General features: G+C 39.4%; 1 long non-coding RNA gene across 3 annotated transcripts in view; it reads left to right on the top strand.

Moving 5' to 3' along the window:
- Positions 1-346: 346 nt before the first annotated feature.
- Positions 347-6255, top strand: part of LOC125414923 (uncharacterized) — a 32757-nt gene continuing 26848 nt past the window's right edge. Inside the window, exon 1 of one of the 3 annotated variants that reach the window (XR_015735014.1) lies at positions 347-973. This is a non-coding gene — a long non-coding RNA (uncharacterized LOC125414923). The remainder of the gene's footprint in view (positions 974-6255) is intronic. The other 2 variants (XR_014996997.2, XR_007236449.3) reach the window with 2 other exon arrangements.

Genomic DNA, 6255 nt, shown 5'->3' with positions numbered 1-6255 from the left:
CAAAATACATACATGTATAAATGGAATTTCATGTTAGGATGCACATTAACATTTTCTGTTTTCAGAACTATAAACAATTGCATCTTCTGTGATTCTTAAGTCTCAGTCTCATCAGACTCCCCACTGCTGTGGTATGACTGATTCCTTTGTGACAGTCCTGTAGCATCATAGGCCATGCGGCTAGCGACGGAAGCCATTATGTTACTTAGTATTTCCCCTGTAATTATTTTTCATGTCTCTTCCAGAGAACTCCACGAGGCATTTTTCCTGTCAGTACAGGATAATGGAAAGCAATTCTATACTCAAGGGCTTTTAAAAAAATGCAGCATTACTTTAGGCTCATTTGATTTTTGTCTTGCTATATTCATCACACATATAAAAATACAATTTCTGCTTTTCCTCATGAAAAGCGTTTCAGTGCTACTGTGTAGGAAAGACAGAAAACAGTGGAGCGCAACTATCCAGCTCTTTCTTTCCTTCCTTTGTCTTTTTATTCTGTTTTCCTTTCTCTGGCACTGGGAGGGGAGAAGCAAGCAACACTCCTCCCATATGCTTCAACTTTCACGTCTGTTTCGCCGTTATCCATCCTGTTAAGATATAATTAATGAGAGCTTTCCCGAATTTCAAACATCCTGAAAAGCAGCAAATCCCTTCCCTTTGGAGGCTATATTGACTATAACAATAGAAGTGAGGTGGTGCGGGCTTTGGAAGGCTTCAGAAAACCCATCCTTGTGATCTTTGTTCCACCGCTGGGGAAAGAGGACATCCTTGCACGTGCCTGGCATTGTTCATGACAACACTGCAGCCGAAATAAAGCAAGAGTTTCTGGGAGTAGCATTAGGATGCAGCCCTCCCGCTGTGCGCACCAGTTCCCCTGCTCTGCACAGCTGCCTTCTCAGCTGGGGGTTTGAAATCAGCACTGTGAGGAAAGCCAGAAATGACCGTGAAGCTTGCCCCTCACTATGAGGAAAAGGTAATGTTCAATTAGCGTGTCAGCCTGCTGCTTCCTCGCTGACTTATTTCTGTCTGCTTGTTTGTTTGCTGTCGCTTTGACTTTTTTTTATGCTTCCTTTTCATTCAATGTAATAAACAGCCTAAACGGGAAAGTGTTTGGGCTGTGCTTGCGGGAGAGAAGCCGGCACTAACTGCGGCTTTACCAACATCAAGAACAGTGTGTGCATTGAAACCCACAGGGCAGAAGCGTGGCTCATGCTGTCCTGGCTAAGCCTCATGCGAGACAGCCAAAATACAGTTGAATGAGAAGAGCCAGCACTAAAGAAGCTTTTATGAATGCAAGGCTGAGGTGTAAAAGAGTCTTATTAGCCTTACCTGAGCCCCCACTGTAAAATGCCTCCCAGGGTGTTGACGGTGATATGTGTTTTACATGTGATCCAAGTATTAAAACCTATTCCTTTTCATCAGTTGGAGTTTTAGCTCTTCAGGCATAGCAATCACATTATCTTCATATGTAGTGCTTAAAAACAGTACTTGGATCATCTAGATAAAAATTTAAAAGAAATGTGATTCTATAGAATCCTATTCTTTAAAAGATTATATTATTCTACTTCTTAGGGGCAACAAATCCATGAGGGCCCTGAGGAGAATCCTTTCATCCTCTTTGAGAAGAATTTATTTTATCAGCACAGAGAGATCTGAGAAAAGGCTGATTCTGTGACATGAAAGTATATGTTGAATGTGCCAGTGTGTGCCCAGCTTGGCTTTCATTGTGTGAATTTCTTCTAGGATTTTCACTGGCCTTCTGCTTGGAAAACTGAATGATCTGGAACTAGAGCTGTGTCCTTAGGATGAAGTCCAGGGATTGACTATCCGGAGGAAACAAGTCAATTTTGTTGTATTTCAAATATTTAAACCAAAGCATTGGTTGTTCTTATTTTGATAATAGCTATATGTGAAATCATTTTAGCAGTCAGGTTCTGGGCTTAGTGGTAGACACAGAAGCTAGGCATATAGTCCCACTCCCAAGATTTCTGTAGTCTAATCTGTTTTATTGAGAGAAGATATTGGTGTAACATGTTGGAGAAGTTTGACAGATGCCATTGATTTTCACTCCGTGCACACAAATTTGCCTAAAGGTTAACTGCTCCACAATAGATGAAATTTGACATACCTAGCATCCCGTGTTTGTTGAATGCATATATTACACAAGTCACCATTACAAACTGAGATATAGCGAACAAGACAGCAGCCTGCCCCTTCATATAGTTTACAAGGTACAGAAAGCCTGGGAGAAAGAGGGCAAAGAGGTCCCAGAAATAGAAGCTGCTGCCCTGATCCTATGGCAATCATACGGTCCTCCTTGCTTTCATGTTGCGTACTTACCTGAAGGAAATGAAGAAATGTCAATAATGGCAAGTGGTCTCAGAGTGCCTGGAAGTTATTTTAAGGCAAACAACACAGACTGTGCAATCGCATAGTCCTTCAAATTCTATTTTAAAAAGTGTGTTCAGAAATGTTTGAACTGGTCCCAATGTGCAGGATTTTAAACTCTGTGCCTTCAGAGTGGTTAGAGATCTTAGGTGTTCTTTCTTGGCATTTATCTTGACTTGCTAATAGGAAAACTATACTGGTTTCTAACGTTTACTGAGATTTCTAGAAACTGTGTCTGCTCTGGGCAGTAGTGACACTGTAAAAATGAAGATGTGCTTGCTGTCGATCAACTCTTCACCATGGATGGAGTTTGGTAGAATTCATATGTAGCTTCATGTAATGACTCTCATTTTTAATAACTAATTTTTATTGTAATACTATAGTAGAACAATTTTTACCTCTTTTGTGGGCTTATTTCTTCATTTCTATTTTATCTGTTACTCATTTATTGTTGTCATATACATTCATCTGTCTATCTCCATCATCTATCTACATTCCATAATCTATTATCTACCTATTATCATCCTCTATCTAATCTATCATCTATCTATCCTCTATTTATCTATCATCATTTACCATCTTTTAACCATCCATCTCCTATCCCTTTATCTTTTTAATATATATATACCCATATGTCTATAGACTATCTATATGTCATCAAGCTATACATAATTTATCTCTCTATATATCTATAATTTATTTATCATGCATATGCATATTTATCTATTTTCAAATAAGCACATAGTATTTTCAGCTTATACTATAGTACCTGCAATCTATTTATTAATTACCAGCCTAGGTAAAATAATTGGCAGCCCAAGTTCTCATGTTCCCTAGACAGCGGGAGTATCTGTATGTTTTAGACAGGGATGATCAGGAATGAGTGTAAACTTGCCAGGTTTTCTATGGAAAATTTTGCTTTGTCTGATGTTAGGACATGGTATAAGACAGTTTTGACATAATCTTAGGGTATCCTTCTCTCTTAGTTCTTCAAGGAAAATACTTGTTGGACATTGTAAGACTTCTCTGAATATTTTTGCACATATAGAATAATTGTACATATTTACCAGATGTGAGATGCTGTTTTCATAGACATGTGTCCTGATATTATCCCGTGTTTATTAAGCCACTCTAAGTGACAGTGCGTGGTTTTGTTTAGTGGAGAACATTCCCAACTGAAGCTGCGTGCACACACCCAGGAACAATTCATTAGAGATTGTTGAGAGCAGAACATTATGTCATATAATAAAACACTTAACAATGAGGTTAGATGCAGTTGTGATACCAAAAAATCATGGTGATCATTTTACTTGGTAGTCAAAATAGATTCAAAGAAATTTCTGCTATTTTTCCAAGATCTGTGACCAAATGACACATTTGGTATTTATTTTTCCCATATAAAATAAGGGATTACATTATTTCTTGGGTTCAGTTTTATGTAAATCTCCAAGTTCATTATGATAAACACATTCAAAATCCTTGAAATTATCACTATTTTTGAGGTTTTTCTTCCACACATTTTTGCGTGTGAAAGGCCACATTAACCTCTTCCTGTTCATGATGAGGACTCTATAGTAAGAGAGCTTGGTTGTGGATTCTGACCGTGTGATGTTTCACTTTAAACATGGGAACTGTTATATTTAGTTATTTACGTAAATTAGACACCTGGAAACATCTCCCAGGATGAGTTGTTTTCCTGACAAAGCTGTATATAACTTCAAAGATTTCTGTGAACATAAAACCCAGACAAAACATGAATATGGGTACATGTCCAAAGTACTAGGGTCCCCAATTCTTTTGTGATATGAATATTGTCATTGAAGTGTTTGAAATTGCCATAAACACGTGCTATCAATGGCAAGAACAAAGTTTTAAGCTGATCTTGGGAGGAAAAGAGCACAGTAAATGAAATGTTAGTGTCCAGATGGAAAGAATGGGAGTCAATGTGAATTGAAAATTAATTACTATTATTGATTTCAAGGTCTATTACAGCCTCCATGTCATCTTGCACTAACACTAGGCTGCTTGCACTTCCTAGTTGGAGTTGCTGCAACCCAGTTTTGTAACCATGACACCGGTTTAATTTCATTCTGTAATTTGGTTCATGTTAGGAACTGAGATGGGTAAGGAAACGGTTACTGTTATAGAGGTAACTATAACAGGGGTATACCAGAAGCAGAATGTTAGTAAGAAGCACAGATAATCGTGATAGAAGATAAGAGCATGGTGGGAGAATGACTGTGGTGTGTGTGTGTGTGTGTCTGCCTGAGTGTGTGTATATGTGTATGTCTGTGTGTGTCTATATGTCTGTGTGTGTGTGTCTGTGTGTGTATCAATGTGTGTCTGTATGTGTCTGTGTGTGACAATGTGTGTGTCTGTGTGTGTCTGTATGTGTCTGTATGTGTCAATGTGTGTGTCTGTGTGTGTCTGTGTGTGTCAATGTGTGTGTCTGTGTGTGTCTGTGTGTGTCAATGTGTGTGTCTGTATGTGTCTGTGTGTGTCAATGTGTGTGCCTGTATGTGTCTGTGTGTGTCAATGTGTGTGTCTGTATGTGTTTGTGTGTGTCTGTGTCTGTCTGAGTGTGTGGTATGTGTGTGTCTGTGTGTCTGTCTATATGTCTATGTGTGTGTGAGTGTCTGTGTGTGTCAATGTGTGTGTCTGTGTGTGTCTCTCTGTGTGTCTCTCTGTGTGTCTGTGTGTGTATCTATCTGTTTGTGTGTGTGTCTGTGTGTGTGTGTCTGTCTGTGTGTTTATGTGTGTGTGTCTATCTATCTGTCTATGTGTGTGTCTGTGTGTGTATCTCTGTGTGTCTATCTGTCTGTCTGTGTGTGTGTCTGGTGTATATATGTGTGTATGTGTCTCTGTGTGTATCTGTATGTGTATGTGTGTCTATTTGTCTGTCTGTCTATGTGGGTGTCTGTGTGTGTGCGCACACGCATCATGAACACAGGCAAATACATGGGGTAATTAGAGTGAAACATGCAGCAATACAGAGGTTAAATCCCACTTCTGAAAGGAGGAAGAACTGCCTCATGATTGCCATCATCTCTTGATTTCCCAGCATAACGTGCAATGCCACCAAGGTGCTGACTACTGTTTAGGAAGGAGAGCTTCTTTATTTCTTTGAATCACCAGAGCATCTCTGGTAGTGGAGGAGAGAATAGGCACGGAAGCATTCCCCCTACATGCTGGAGATGGTTAGCATGGTTGTCAAGGAAACGTCCATACTCCTCAAGGTCACCTCTGGAAACAACTCCAAGATGCCAAGAACAGATGAATAGACAAAGCTAAAACCTCAGCCTTCCCCCTCCCCAACACCCCATCCTGTTTTAAAATTGTTCCTAACAAACACTTGTTTATCTAATTCTGTGTGGCCTGGAGTTGTTAAGTGAGGCTGACCTTGCCCCAAGTCAAGACAATAGTTTTCAAGTTCTGTTCTTTGAAGCTTCTGGCTTTTGGTGGGTATGCTCAGCGTAAGGAATGTGCTGGGCCAGCAGCCTGAAGGTAGATCAAAACCAAGTTACAAAAAGAAGCTCCCTTTAGGGCTGCATTTTTAAGAGATTCAGGAATGATCATCAATCTCTGTTTAAAATTGTGGAATTCCATTTCAGAAAATGTTTTATTATATACTAAAAACGTGCAGAATTTTAAAGGTCAGTCAGTTCATCTAGACACTCGTCAGTTAGCTTGTACCTTCATTCTTTCATTAGATAATGATGATGTCATACTATGTGCCTGGAAACGCGTTGGGCGTGAGAAGTGAATGTAATACAGTCCATACAGCTAGGATCTGAAGGTCTGAGAGACCCAATCTGAGGAAAATGTTCATATAAGCCAATAATGGAGTTATCTGTAGAGGGTCACACG

This window comes from Myodes glareolus, chromosome 15 (genome assembly GCF_982192425.1).
Source record: "Myodes glareolus chromosome 15, mMyoGla1.1, whole genome shotgun sequence".
Classification (NCBI taxonomy): Eukaryota; Metazoa; Chordata; class Mammalia; order Rodentia; family Cricetidae; genus Myodes; species Myodes glareolus.
This window is presented reverse-complemented; position numbering and strand designations above follow the sequence as displayed.